Here is a 16,661-nt window from a genome sequence, read left to right as displayed (position 1 = left end):
CATAAAAAAAATACTTGCCAGGTTGTGCAGTTATCTCTGTGCACTAGTTTTTAAGCTGGTCATCAAACTTGAATGCAGCTCCCAGGCTACACTTTTATCTTCATAAGCATATGAAAATCAGATTGGGCCAAGTTTGGGCTGTAGGGTGGATTGTTGAGCAATTCTCAGCTGAACTCCTGAATCTGTATCTGTATTCTTGTTCCAGCATGAAGAGCATTTGTTGTGATGTAGACAGATGAGTGTCTTACATTTTTAGTGAGTGTGAATGCATCCATTGTATGGATTGCTCTTTTTATTTCAACATTCATAAATTGCACTCATGTATTATTTCCCATTACAGTCTTGTTCATGAAAGTGCCTGCTTTTTCCCTTGTAGTGGTAGCACTGTAAAAAATTTATGGCATACCCCAATCATGAATGTGTTGAATGTTGGTAAACCTTTTTAGGGAACTAACATGCATACATTTGTTGCTAGTCTAATCATACTGTCAGTGTAGTAAAGAGAATTCTCTGAAATGGCAGCTCAAAGTGTGAATCAAAGGTGATCTCAACTCACATTCATTTGTAAAATCAGTTTGTCCGTCTCCTCACATTTCCTCCTTGATCTCCCTGATTACGAACATAAATTCATCCTCGAACAACTCCTTGGTCCTCGCACTATAAAGTTTACATTTTCCAATGAATTTCGCTGTCATCAAGCCATTCAATTTAATCAAGGGATGAAATTAAATTTCCACTTATTGGGAGAATCCTTCATCCATGATCATGTTAAGCAGCATATTGCAGAATGACCCGAATAGACTTTATTTGTACTCATACAATATTGTGTGAACGTTATTACATTTCCAGTGTGTTGTGTCAACTGTGCTTTGTTATTCAATCTCTATCAATGTGGTTGCTCACACAGGTAACAAGGGGATATGAACTTCTTTGCTCTGTTAAAACAGGTATCCTATGTGGAAAAGTTGTTTGTAAAAGTTTGACATAGTTGTGTCTGCTGTGTAAATAAAACCAGTCTGTGCATTATTATATAAATTACATTAAACATTAAGAACGAGTTAATATGATGAGCAGAAATGATCAGTTTAACTATTACTTCATTCTGTACTATCATACCATTCAAGAATAAACCGAGTGGTAACTGATATATATTCTCTTTATATTGAATATCTTCACATAACCAAGCCTTTTTGTCTGGATAGTTGTTCTATGCAGTGACTGTTGTAAATTTATTTCGACAGTAGAACCGCACAATGCTCATATGTCTCCATTTGTATCCCAACTTTGCAATTTAACACAATTTTTCTAATACAGATTGGCAACAGTAACCACTAGAGCATGGAGGTCAATAAAGGAATCCCCATTAAAATTATAGAACAAATGACCAGTGCGATTTTTTATCTATTTGTTGCAATTATGTAGAGTAATAGCAACAGGAATTATGAATGAAATATTATATTATATATACTGTATTATCAGGGCTCGAAAAATCCCGGTCGCCAGGTCGCCGTGGCAACTAAAAATTTCAGCCTGGCAACTGTGATCTTATGCTGTAATATGTACAAAATTTTGATGATTCTAAGTTCAAATTGCAGTACAGTGTAAGTTAGCACATGATATATTTTCTTAAATCAACGTTGTGAACATTCCAGTGTGTCAGTAATAATGTCTTACTCTTTGTCCCCCAACACCCTATTTCCTGCTTTCTCAAATACTTTAGCGATGTTTTGAATACCGTGATGCTCAGCATCTTATACAGTGTGTTTCAAAAGTCGCACAACCCAAACTTTGGAAATGTGGTAGGCTATATCATGAAAATCCCGGGTTTTCTGCATTAAAACGCCTCATCTATTGAGATATATTTCAATGCTTACAATTATCAGTTCACTCCATACAGAAAATTATATAAATTAATAACTGACGGAAAGCACCATTCAAATTTTTCCAGAAATGAACTTCTGAGTAAGAAAAATATGTAAGAAATTATCGAAGGGTCATAATTAGACATTTGATGACTGATGCCATGTCAGTCTGTCATTTTTGACTGGCGATTATTATGGGTTGAGCGAAAAGTGCCATTTTTGAGACATATCTTCGTATATGGCAACACTAGCAGGTCGAAATATTTCCAACAGTCGCAAACATGTGTCTAAGTATTGGCTATACATTTACATGAAAAATCATAAATCAAGATTTTGTGCTGAAATTGGACTCTTGAGAGAATCCTAGGCTGCCCCTGGTTACATGAATTCTCTTCGCTCACTTTTGCCGCTACTGTGCCTGTTTGTTTTAATTGATTCAGTATGGCGTCCTCATTGGAGCAGTGCCTGTGCATTGCTGAAGAGTATTTTACTACTCATTCTTACACACATGTGCAGTAGATTTTCCAATAAAAATGACCTGCTTCTGCTGTATCTCACAAAGCAACTGTTTTACAACCAGTCAAACACCAACAAATGATCCCACAAATTGTTTAAGAGTTGGTATTTATGGTTGAAAATTAGTTCTCAGCTGTTTTCAGCAAATGAACAATGTTTTTTCAAAAATTATGTAATTGCCTTTATTTAGATAAATGTCAACATAAATTGATGATCCCAGTGATAGCCTACAGGATTAGTTTAGTGCAGAGAACCCGGTGTAAATATCTCTTACGATTTTCATGATATACATTTTCAAAGTTTGAATTGTGCGACTTTTGAAACATACAGTAGTATGCACAATTGCTAGTAGATGGTTTCCTGGCGCCTAGCTTTGAAGAACATTTTTCGATCACTGTGTATTGTTACAGTAAAACATTTCATAAATTTTCATTAATAATCCTCTCAGTTCTGTTACTTTCAGAGCTTGACATTCTTCCTCCACTTTCTGAAATTTGACTGGGGGTGGCAACATTGGCTGTGGTGGTCATTGTTGAAATGAAGCATTTATGTACTGCAGTAGGTGAAACTTGGATCTAACTGAGCATGCTTTTCCTTGGCTCGTTGGTTCTGTCACTTACTCTGCAAAAGGCTAGCTTATGTAACATGTTTGTTGTGCATGCTGTATATTATGTATGGTATAATTCCTTGCAAATTGAGCAGATCTCTCTGCGTAGTTAGCATTTAACAATTGTCAAATTCTCTCATTAATTCAGTCAACATGTTACAAAGAGATTTAGAAGTATGTACTGGATTGCAACCATATGCTTTATGTCACTGCGTTGATCCACCTTACGAGCACTGTACCCAGAAGAACAGAATGTCTTAACCATTATCATGGTAAGCAGTGTGTGGTGTGAATTATACTGTTACCTTCCTTCCTGTGCTTGCATGGCATAGGCACATACATATTCTTGATCACAGACATGTGTGTGTGTCAGGGGCAGATGTGATTAGCACCATGCTCCGGCAGCTCCCACCTTATATGACAGTCAGACCCCCATCGACTAGACCATTGCAGTCCCATATAACACTAATACCTATATAGTCTTAATTGTCTTATTTAGTTCTTCCAATAGGAACACTGATGAAAGACTTAATGATTAATTATTTAATTGCTCAAAGGAGTATTTCTCTAAGTATTGTTTTGTTCTGTCACTGCGAGTGTGATAGAATACACTACATATATCACTTAAAGTGGCATGTTATTTTGGACTGTAGTACATCTCCATTTCTCTTTCAAGTGTATGGTCAAGCTACACTATTTGTGCAGAAATTTGGGGTTTTATTTTGGGAACAAAAGCAGCTGTTATTTTTTATGGACAAATGGAAAAAGTTGAAGTGAAATCATATCCTCTATTCCTTGGAGGTAGTATTGTGCCAGAATTTGCAATTGTGCCACCTAGATCTTGAAAATCCACACCTACAGTGTTATGTAACTGATTTTCTGACTGTCCATTCAGAAGGTGATTGCCTTACAGTTTTAATACCATACTGATGGTAAGCCAGATCAGGAACTGAAGGAAGGAGAGAGGATCAGGCTATCATTTATTCAGGATCAGGCTTACAGAAATTTTATTTTGTTCTTATTTTTAAAAGGAAATATTTTTACCTGAACTTTTTCTCTACAACAATGAGAATATTTGCAAGTGTTAGATATAGATAGGCTTCTATTCTGACTTGGGCGCTGCGGAAAAAGTTTGAAATACCAAAGGCACCGTGAAACAAAAAAGTTTGGGAACCCATTGATTAAATAACATAATATTACAAATAAATTGTAATTTGCAATTTTCATGATTGATGGTTGTTTGTTTATAAGATTCATTATCCAATACTATGCTTGCAAAGTAAGAAATGTTACATTTTCTTCAAAAATATCATACATGGCTATTCTATGGTTTTACAAATCACTATACATTATTGCAAATAATAAAAATTGTTCACATTCATAAGTAATTTTTATTCTTTCAATTATTATTATTATTCAGTTAAGAGTATCACATGGATAGTTAATGAACAACAGTTTCACTACAGAAAACAGGGCTTCCCTGATGGAGTAGTGATAACGTTGTCACCATGTAATCAATGGGTCCCAGGTCCAATACCCCGCAGAGGCACATGGCACAGTGGTTTGGATCTCACTTCAAACTGTAGTTCTAGTCCCGATTAGCCTCTTTGTGCATAAATAAGCAAACTACAGAAAACGGTGGACTGTTGCTTTCTATTGTATTTTTATCAGCTATGTGAATATGTCAATCTTATAATTTATCTTGAAAAATTGCATGTAGCCCCTTGTTGATGAGTGTCTAGAGTATCACCTCTACCAAGGCTGAGATCCTATGTAGCTGACAAACACTAGTTCAACACTTTAAACTAGGGTTTGTTACCCTGCCCCCGTGTCAGGGCAACTGTGGTTTTTTTCTTATTGTAATATTTATTAATATGTTAATTAATTGGGTAATCAAGTGTATAAACATATATATATATATGTCTGATTAGTGTAAATCAATTTATTATGTATTTTAGGTTCGTATTATTCCATGTATAAATACCATGTAACTCTCTGTTCTTCTTCGTGTTTCGAACGTTCAAAAGAAAGGTGGGCAGTTTAGCTGCTAAAGATTAAAAATTTTGAAAGAAGGGCGGTTGGCAACAGACTTGGAAGGGAGAGGCTGTTTTTGCTTCGGTTAGCTAAGACCGGAGGACAGGTCTCCCGAAACGGATGCTGTAAGAGATTGGATTGCCGGGCAAGCTAGTGCCTTGGTATCCAGTTTACAGGTAAAAAGGTAGTTTGTACTGGATGTTATTTTGAAGTAATTACGGTGCGCCGGGCAGCCTAGTGCCTTGTCACCGTAGAGGTTGAGAAATGTACACGTCAGGTGGCCTCGCGCCTGTTAAGACGTTTTCTTGGGGTAATGCGAGTCTACCTTGTGACAAGCGTACTCCAGATGTAATTCATGAAATGTAAAGCATCCAGGTACAAACAACAGAGATTCCAACATCAAAATTAGAGTTTTGGCCCGATAAATAATTAGAGAAATGAACGTTCGGATACGACTTGTATATACTTCAAATTTTACGTTAATGAAACTATAGAAAATATCCAAAATTTCAGTTTTTAATTTCACACATGCTGGACAAGGTAATATATCCCCTATAGCAATAAGGTTTCACAAAGGTTATCCGTTGTCTCTTGTAGTTAATTATATAATTATGTTGACTTGTAGCAACCCACGTGCATTGTCGTACAAAGAAAGATACCCCTAGACAAATCAGAGCCGAGTACGAAGTGCACCGAACCTCGAGTGCGGATGTAAAGTGTGGGGGGCCAGACTAGTAACAGGTTGCAGCTGCTGAATTCTTCCTCTACAAAAAATCAAACCCGTAGCACACTGAACACAGCAAAAGCATTAAGATAAGATCATGACTGATAAAGAGACTTCAAGAGTAAGGTTAGTGGAATTTAGGAACAATGCTACAAGCTTCCTAATGATCAGGAGAATAATTTTACACAAAACTAAATTATGAATACCAAGTGACTCGCAACTTATTTTCACTACAGAAAGTTTCTGCAACAGTAAATCTTAAAAATGCTTTAACAGCATAATCACACTGGAATGACTGTTCTTCAGCTTTCATGAAAATCCACCCACTATAAGCTAAATAACTAACTCACTCTCTAGCCTTCTTAAACCCGAAGGTTCATGCTGCAGCAACACAGGCCTTCCATCTGTCCCTATCTTGAGCAAGATCTATATACTCTTTTCCATCCCTACCAATTTCCTTTAGGTCCATCTTAACGTTGTCCACCCACTATAAGAGCATCACCAAGTGCATGTTGCCAGTTACACAAAATGTACCTTATTGTCTCTCAAATAAGTATAATGATCCAATAAAATGTTGGACTAATAATAATAAATTATTAATTTTAAACATGTAGTGTTTGATTATGCTTGCCCACCCTCTTCATTTATTAAATAATAATAATAATAATCTGCAACTGGTCAACTTTTACACCTTGTATAACCACCATCTGATTAAGTAAAACACAAAATAGTTATAAAGTATTTAGGAATTAAGTTATACTACATGTTACCAGAAGCTGCTCACAGTCTCTCTCTTAAAAAATTTAAAAGAGTACTTCAACTCTGGTTAAAAGAAAAGATTACAATCTAGAAGAATTCGAAATCCACCCCGAAAATTATTTAATATTCTAGAATGTATTGTATTGTTATGTATATTGCCACTGCCATATTTATATTATTTCATCGTCACTAATATTATAATTGTCTTATGTCTATGTACTCTTACTTTATATATGCATATACTCTATTAGTATCTATAACATATTGTAGTTCCATGTAATCCCTCTCTATATATGTAATTATATATTTACATATATACAATAACAAATATGTAACCAATAACTAATGACATCTATTGCATTGTCCAATGTCTAACGATGAATAAATGTATTGTATTGTAATTATAAAATCCCCTCTTTTAATTTTAAACATGAAGTGCTTGATTAGGCTTGCCCACCCTCTTCATTAAAAAAAAAACTGGAAACTGGTCAACTTTTACACCTTGTATAACCACCCCATTTATAATAATAAAAACCCCTCACGTTTCTGTGTCTAATTTTGCCTTTGACTGACTTTTACATTATATGTGTAACACACAACAATTGCAAGGAAAGTGCAACTTTTGAGAGGAAATCATTTAGTCAAAGTTTTGTTTAAGCCACTTATTTAATTTACGAATTAACAACAAAATCAGATACTGTAACATGTGCAGGGCTTGGTGTGAAAATTCAGAACTGCATTGAAAAGCATATTTAGTTCTTGAAATTTCGGTTATCCTGATAAGGTATGTGGTTACTATGTGTGCCCCACATCTTATTAAGGGCACTCACATCAAAAGAGCAATGGTGGTTGGCAGAGAATTCACTTTTATATGGAAAATTCAATGGAATGCACAGAGAAAAGGGGTGATTGAAATGCAATGGTAGTGTTGCAGGTGGGAAAAGTGTTGATCTATAAAAACTGCAAAAATACAAGATTTTATCTTTTTTCATATTGTTTTGTTCAAATTTAAACAAAAAAGGGTACTTTAGTATTATATGGACTACCTCATTTGTATACGTTAAATTACATTCCACTCGCAAACATGAGTCATTTGGTTAGGTTACATAACTGGGAATTGTATTTGGCAGAATAGGATTTGGAGGTAGTCTAAGTACCCAAAAAAGAAGGGGGGGGGGTAACGGTTCTGATTGTTTTATGATTTCTCCCAGCACAAAGACTAATTATCGTAGAATTTTGGAAATCATTGTCACACAAAATTTGAACCTTCCTTAAAATAATGAGCATGGTTTAGACTCGAAAAAAGTTATTTATGTTGAAAAAAACAACTTGAAAATTACCTTACGCACTTCTCATGGACAAGGTATTCTCCGTCGACAAGCGACAGTAAATATCGTAGAAGCGTGGGAATGAATGTAGAAGTAAATCGGAACCTTAGTTTAGGGTCTTTATGTTAATGCTAAGGGAACCAAACCTAACCATGAAAGCATGAACAAAACCTTAAGTAATCCCTAAAACTCCGCAGTATGTGTTAACAGACGTGCATCGAAATCGAACCATGTAAAAATTGCATTCGTAGCATGATGAAATCGCAATAAAACAAAAGGAACTTGGGCCACATATGTTGTTATGCCATTTACAAACTAAAAATTAAATCTATGCAGGAATTGGAGATCAAATGCAGCCCCCTTTGACCAATGACTGGACTGTACTAGTAAGAAACTAGCATTTGCCTTAGTATACTTAGCTCATGTATCCTTGTAACTTATTCTTGATCTCACATCCAAAGTTCAAGTTTTCCACTCTGTTGCATTTGTTATTTCATCTAATTATCCTTAATCCTAATCACTCCCTTTAACCTAACAATATATTGATGTTAAGTTTTATCGCTGTTCTTGAATGCCACATTTCTTTTTTCTGCCTTAAAAACATTATAATTATCTTATGCAATTTAAAATCATTTAATTTCTTTTTTATTAATAATTAGCCCTAAGAGTTAGAAGTAGCCCTAAGTTACTAAAGTGAAATATGACTCATCTTGCAGAGCCTAAACAACATAAGAGCCAAGAAAAGGCAGCACTTCATGTAACTGTGTGTAATTTTATAAACTACAAATGTAGCATCGAGCTTGAGAATGAATCATGTAAGAGAATTGATCACAATTTTTCACAGATGCATATCCTTATGCAAACGTATGCCAAGTAAATTACATAAAATAAGTTCCAAATAAATTTCCGGTAAATTTCTCGTATCGGACAAAAGGCTGAAATTTGCTACTACATTTAATTTGAATATTCGTACTTACGTATTCTGCATTTGAGAAACATTGCTGAAGGTGGCATTTCGCTTATTTCACGAAAATAAGCTCTATTTGCGACATATCGAATAAGTTTTCTTTGTTTCTTTTTGCCTTCGGTAAGATGTAAAATGGCGGTCACAGTTTCACTACAGTACTCGGCATGCAGTGTTTCCAACCCACTGCACCCAAAAATACCTACATAGCCCCACGAATCATTTCCGGTAAGGTTAGGTAGGGTCACATATAGGTTAGAATAGTTAAAAATTGGTTTCGAAAAAAATATGCGTAGCCCCACACACCATTCTCACATAGCCCCACGAACCATTGATACATAGCTCCACAAACCATTGAAACACAGCCCCACAAACCATTTGCGGAAACATACCTTCTTCAGTTACAAAAACACGTGTTTGGAAACACTGACTGAGGTTACGTCATCACACACAGGCTACATCCACCTGAAAGTAAATAGATGCAAGAGCTTTCGTGCATCAGTCACACATTTATACAGAAAAATAGATGATTTACTGGCAAAATTCAATGAACGATGCGAGAAAACACTTCCCCGAACTTCGACAAGTATAAAGATACTGCATTCGGTAAGTAATTTCTCCTGTAAATTTGAAGAAATCCGTTTGTCCAATACGAGAAATTTACCAAATTTCCTTGCCAATCTAATGAACAGTGACATCTATTGCATGCTTTTTGCACGTGAGAAATAACACATATAAATGTACACAAGCAGAGCATGTGTGGTGTCCAAAACATACGCAAGCAACATTTTGTCAATCCACTAAAAACTGAAAATCCCAAATCTGGGGAACTGACTGCACAAGTTAGAGGCCTATCAATACGAAGAAACAGTTCAGCATAGTCTTGCTAGATATTTTAGGTAATCAAAAACACATTTTGAAACTTACATGAATTACTTAGTCATGTTGCATGATCAAAACATACAGGACTGTATTTCCGAATCATATATATATATATATATATATATATATATATATCTTGCCTTATTTCCAGTTAGTTTGCAGCAAAAAATGGATGTTAAAACCATAAGCAGTCAATTATTTCATTTTTCTCACTTCTTTTAATCTAAATGGAATGAATCACTCTGAAATCCTTGGTACAAAGTGACATTTGCACACACACAGGTACATCTATAATGCAGTTCATATATTGTTGGCAACCTACTTCATATGGATATTCTATCACTTAATACCAATGGCGAATCAAGTCACATTTGATATAGAAACATAATGGGAGATAATAATATGAACGGCCAACATTAACCTACATCGCTGACACCTGAGACATCCTTCATTACTACACATTGTGCATTCGTCTACATAGTGAACGGGGTTTGTTTACATGAACTGATCGTTAGATACACCTTACTACAACCTGCAAAGTCTGAGTTCTTTTGAAGGATATTAATTCCCGAAATCGCCTTGACATTCTCTTACACAATTTGTTGTTCACTTATGTTTTTTAAATATATAAATACGATTCTCATGATCAATTCAATGCAAGCAACAACAGAAGCAATAATGTACGTACCATACTTTTCAAATGAGGAAAGCAATTTCTGAAAAGTTTAAATAATATTTTCTCCGAAAATCACGAACACAGGAGTTTCTCAGTATTCCATTACCCTGTGCATCTAGTTCATAATATGTTTCTATTTTTCTTGTACACCATACATGTATTTATTGCTTTTACATATACATACGATACGTACTAAAGAAAATTACTTAAAAATCAATATTGAACTTACCTGCATGTCGCATTAAAAATGGCAAATGCACCTTGAAAACGTATCCAAATAATAACATTACAATGTAAAAGGGTTCACAGGTATTTCCAAATCCACTGCTCTCTGGTGTCAATGTCATCAACACTGCAGTTCCGAATACTCAACACCTGCGCGCTTTAACTTATATTTTTCACCGTATTCCTTTCCGCGTAACACTAGTAAACCGAGCACTTTATCCATCGGAATAGTAAACAATTCCCTTCGATTCGATATGATGATAATAATAGAATCACACGCAAGAGAATTCCACCATACCTTTCCCTCCACTATATTTACGCATATGTGATGTCGGAAAAATATGGTTCCTTCCCATCCCAGAATGCTTCGCGTTAACACTCGACACCAGGGACTTCATACGAAACTCCCATGAACCTTTACGTTTGATAACAAAAAAATAATATGCAGCGACTTACATTGCCAAGTAATTGCTTTCGCAGGAAATTAAAGTTTAACCAGTCAATGTCATGCTGTTAAGAATGGCATTTAAAAGCAATAGCTTCAAGAATTATCCAATTATAAAGTTGTAACGTTGTATATTTAAATATGCAAGAATAAGAAACCACTGCTCTGTGAAAGCAAATGTTTCGTCTGCAACAGAGCGTACAGAATAATGATTACTGCTGTAACGCATGTAGAGAAAAATATAATACAGACAAGTTATTTCGACTTGTGTTACATGAGGGATTTTTAGATGCCATTCGAATGACAAGTTGTATTTCCGGTATACAATGTGATATGTTTTTGTTGTCCTCGGCTGAGAAAGATTTCTCATAATCGCGATTTTCTCACTGAGAAACGCGTAATTCAAGCAATCAAATATATTTCTTTGAAGGCAGTATTTGAAAGAAATGTTAAAACCCCTGCCTAGTACCCATTATATATTTGTTACGGTAATTATATAACCAAATTAAAAAGAGCGCGAAATTGTATGCACTGCAGCATGTTTTGGGGGGGGGGTCATTTTGCCAACTTTTCCTGTTTTTGATGGAAGTAGTTTTATCTTTTCAGTTCAGTTGGTGTAAATTCTTTTATAATATGGTACAACTCGTTAATGACTGCATTGTGCACACTTCGCAGATATTCATATTTTTATACACATCTGCTATTCACAATAAATAGTGATGATGTAGATCAACTACACATTGGCACTATTGAGTCATCAAATATTCATATGCATTTTCTTTTTTAAATAAAAATTGAACATTGGCAGAATTTTGTGTCATTTAAAAATTCATATTCCATATTGTTAGATGCATGAAAATACAGTAATGTTTTAAGGGTCTGTACCTTCCACCCTCTAATGTAATGTCATTTTGCATGCCTGCAGTAAAAACAATAATGTCTAAAGCGGTTAGCAATGAAAAATAACACACATTCGATACCTGGTGGAAGCTGGTACATTATGAAGTCTCGCATCAAAATTGAAGAATTGGACACCTACTTTATGAGTTTTTCTCAAACTGTCACCAACCACCTGTTGGCTTCCTCAGGTGCAGAAAGAATAAGACATGGAGTTATATCCCCAAAATCTAGTACATGGTTACAAGATAGGTGTAGTTAAATTATGTAAAATCAAGGTGAGAGAAGGATGGAAATGTCCGTGCCATGGCTGCCCACTATGCCTATCTTTTCAACATGCAATACGTTTTTAGTAATGTAATTCCATGTCTTCTTAGCCTGCTCCTGAGAAAATTTAACAGAAAAACTCATAAAAGCAGCCACATATTTATAGTAAATAAAATATGAAGATTTTGGTACAAAAACGGGGCACATTTCGGGATCAAAAGTGGTATAAAAAATAGCATTTTGGTGTTAAAATGGTGAATAAAATCCTAAATTTGATTTCAAAACTACACTTATTACAGAAAATTAACTTTTCCCTTCTAATAGTACATTTATGTATTATCAGATAATGAAATTCATTCCTGTGTAAACCAGTCCATTTTTGCTTCTCAAATATTTACAGCAGAATTAATCAACTTTTCTGGATTTTCATAACTCACGGGATAATTCAGACTTCAGAAAGTGTTGCGTCAGTAAATAAATTAAAAATTTTGTGTTTAAGAGTGTATTTCGCATCATTTCATGACAAAATATGATAGGAAAATGCACCTCACATCTTTAAAAAACATGAAAAATGAATATTACAATGTGTTATTTCACATTTCGTGTTTCCGACAAAAACAAAATATGCATGCCTCTACTCATAAGGTACGTGTCTAGTTCTTTGATTTTGATGTGATCATGTTATTGACACAAAGTGTGAAATATGTACTACCGGTATTATATTGTGAATGTATACGAAAAAAAGAAAGCCTGTAATTTGAGCTTTAATTATTGAATAAAATCAATGAAATCCAACACTACAAATCCAAGAAAAGAAAGAATGGATCTCACCATCCAGAGTATGATTCTCATGAGGGCAAATCTCACCCTCACCCTCTGGAAGATTTGTGAGGGTTAGGGCAGTCCATGCATGAGCGAGATGAGATACAACCTACAATTAACAAAGGAAATCTTTATCAGAGGGGACATTTGGCTAACGAGGGTGCCATCTCTTCATCAGCTACAGGTTCACTTGTTGCACTCAGAACAGACATACTGTTGCCATAAGCTACAGGCATCATGGCAGATGGGCAGAATGTATATTAAATTTTATGTTATTTTTCCTGGAATACCCAGATGCATCCCAGAGGTGTTCACCATCCAGAGGGTAACCTTACTCTCCAGAAGATTTGTGAGTGTGAGTGCACGCAGTGAGAGTGAGGGAGATTGATTTTTAGTGAATGCAGTGGGACCCCAATTTTACATTTTCCCCGCATTTTAAGTTTTTTCAGCTTGGTCCCCTGAAAAACGTAAATTCGAGGTTCCAGTGTATCTTTGTTCATAGTTGCATATTTTATTATTATTCTCTACGTGATGCACGGGACATTCGCACATGGTAAATGAGTCTGGTATGCTGGTTAATTGATATTGCACTGATCTTTCATATTCATGGTTTTAATACTGGGTGGTTGCTTACCATATGCCAGGAAATATAATCCTTTCTCAAATTAACAATGCAAAATTAAATAAAAAAGCTGGGTGATGCACTGGACTTAGAAAAACATGCGAGAAGCACATAGTTCTTTGTAATTGATTATTTCTGTGATTTGAGGAAGTTTCAGGGTACCATATTTAGACACAGTTTGCTACAGACTTTGTACTACAATACGCAATGAACAACATTTTTATATTTATAAAAACAAACTCCTCTTCCCACCACAATGTAACCCCAGCCCAGCACCAAGCCCTCCGGTCCCTCTGCAACAATCCAGACATCAAAATCCTCCCCGCAGATAAAGGGTCCACCACAGTAGTCATGAACTCCTCTGACTACGTGGTGGAAGCCTCCCGTCAACTCTCTGATTCATCGACCTACAAGCCCACCACGGTTGATTCATCTACCGCACACCTTGACAAAATTCGGGATTTTGTCCTCTCCCGAGGACCCCCTGAAGGCCTATCCAATTCCACCATCTCCTCACTCATACCTGACAACCCCCGCACCCCCACTTTCTACCTCCTCCCGAAAATTCACAAACCGAACAACCCTGGGAGACCAATTCTGTCCAGCTACAATTCACCCACTGAATGCATTTCAGCCTTTCTAGACTCTCACCTCCAACCCCTCATCCCAGCCCTGCCCTCCTACCTCCGTGACACCAATTACTTCCTTAACATCATCCAAAACTTACCATCCCTACCACCCAACACCATCCTCACAACAGTTGATGTCACATCCCTCCGTGCCACGGAATCATTCCTTAACAGCCGACCCAAACCCCACAATCCCAGCACTCACTTCCTGATACAAACTAGCCAACCTTGTACTTATCTGCAACAACTTCTCCTTCGGTGACCAACATTACCTGCAGATACGTGGCACAGTCATGGGTACCTACATGGCCCCCTCTTATGCCAACCTGTTCATGGGCAGGCTGGAACAGGAATTCCTTGACTCCCAGCAACTGAAACCACTCCTCTGGCTAAGATTCATTGATGACATTTTTCTCCTCTGGACACATGGAGACCCCCCCCCCCTCACTACATTCCTAAACCAACTAAACGAGTTCACTACCCTCAAATTCACCTGGTTCCACTCCAAAGACCAAGTGCCTTCCTAGATGTGGACATCCACATTGCGGGAGACCACTTGGAAACATCCATACACATCAAACCAACCAACCACCTCCACTACTCCAGCTCGCACCCCTACCACACCAAAAAAGCCATCCCATTTTACCTTGCCCTCAGAGGCCAGCACCTCAACTCATCCCCCTCAATCTGCCAAAACTACAACCTACACCTGCACCAAGCCCTAACCAACCGTGGCTACCCCTCCACCCTCATCAACAAACAAATCACTAGAGCCAACTCCCACAACTGCACCAAACAACCCAAAACCAACCCTCCAACTCTGATCACCCAATACCACCCTCACATTACGAAAATCAGACATACCCTTCACTCCCTCCTCCCCATCCTGCACAGTGATCCTGATACCAGAGACATCTTTCGGGATAAACCTAGGGTCATCTTCCGTCGCCCTACTAACCTCCAAAACATCTTGGTCCGAAACACTCCCACCCCTTCCCCCAGCTCACAGGCGCAACAAACCCAGATGCAAGACCTCCCCCACCCTCCTGATCCCCACAGCGGCAGGTGAGTTCACCCTTCACCCTAAGGGCACCTGCCACTCATCCAACCTAATTTACACCCTCATCTGCCAAATAAGCTGCAACTTCTATTTAGGTGAAACCTCCACCCCCTTGAATCTAAGGATAAATAATCACCGTTCCTCCACCCAAAACTCTGATTTCACAGTTGCCATCCACACCAACAGCCATAACACCACCTTCAATAACTGCTTCCGTGTTGCCATCATCCATCTTTTACCCCCCCACTCTGACACATCTTTCCGCAGGCGATGGGAAAGGGCCTATATAGCAGGCATGCACGCCACTATACCCCCCGGACTCAACCTAACCAACCAGTAACTCTTTCCTCTCCTCCCCGAAACTACCCACCCACCTTACAGTAAACACTGGCTAAAGTACTTCTTGTTTTCTATCAACTGTTTCTGGCAACACTGATCGTAGAGATGCTACGGTCAGGATTCTGTGCCTCTTCTCCCAGTGTCGTCGATCTTTTATCTTCTATCTTGAAAATGCGACTCGGATCGCGAAATATAGAACTATTTATCTTCGTGTGGTAAGTGTTTACTGTCTCCTTCATCATTTGTATATATATAATTTATTTGTGTGTGTGACGCATGGGACATTTTTCTCCCTTATGTCACTCCACTGCAGGTGATGTCTGGTTAGTTAATTCCAGAGGACAGTTCAAGTTTCAAGATGTTATGCTCTGAATTGTGATGATGACATGAAAACTATTTCCACTGGTGTTTCAGTGGCTTGAATGAAATTGTAATAATTGCATTTCCAGTACTTTATGCTGTGTATTGAAAGTATATTTTAGTTTCGAAATGTTTTTCTACAAAAAATTCTTTCTCCACAAGAAAAAAATAATATTTTGCGTGATGCACGGGACAAGGTCGGGGAGTACCTTAAAAATGCCAGTTTTGCAGTGTAGTAAAATACTAATACCTTTATTTCCATATTCAATATGGAGCTATGTAACCCTTTATTTGATAAATAAAATTAATTCAAATATGTTAATTATATATATCTATAAAAATATATCCCTACCTGAGATAAAGTTTAAGAGTTTTTCACTTGTAAATTGACCTTCAACTTTTTTTTTTTTAACATTTTCTAATTATTTACCTGTTTTTTGTTTTTCATGATGGTTTGGATTGTACTCTACCTAAATACCATGAATAAAAAAATAATATTACAACTTTATTTGATATCCTGGTTTCACTTTTCAGAGACTTGCCCATTATATTTCTTTTTGTAAGAAGTAAAGTTCATTTTAACTACACCCATACACCCAGTGATGTTTTCGGCAAGGAATTTTCCCAGGAACGGGGAACTGAA

At 36.8% G+C, this 16,661-nt stretch overlaps 1 protein-coding gene across 3 annotated transcripts in view; it reads right to left on the bottom strand.

Annotated features, from left to right (window-relative positions):
- The window catches only part of LOC145992351 (uncharacterized), a 230,584-nt gene extending 219,661 nt beyond the window's left edge, over positions 1 to 10,923 (bottom strand). For all 3 annotated transcript variants that reach the window (XM_083128731.1, XM_083128735.1, XM_083128740.1), the window contains exon 1: positions 10,582 to 10,923. The gene's annotated coding sequence lies outside the window, so the exon portion shown is untranslated. The remainder of the gene's footprint in view (positions 1 to 10,581) is intronic.
- Between the last annotated feature and the right edge of the window lie 5,738 nt (positions 10,924 to 16,661).

This window comes from Lepisma saccharinum, chromosome 1 (genome assembly GCF_977018435.1).
Source record: "Lepisma saccharinum chromosome 1, izLepSacc3.1, whole genome shotgun sequence".
Classification (NCBI taxonomy): domain Eukaryota; kingdom Metazoa; phylum Arthropoda; class Insecta; order Zygentoma; family Lepismatidae; genus Lepisma; species Lepisma saccharinum.
The sequence above is the reverse complement of the archived record's forward strand: the minus strand, read 5'-3'. Positions and strand labels throughout refer to the sequence as shown.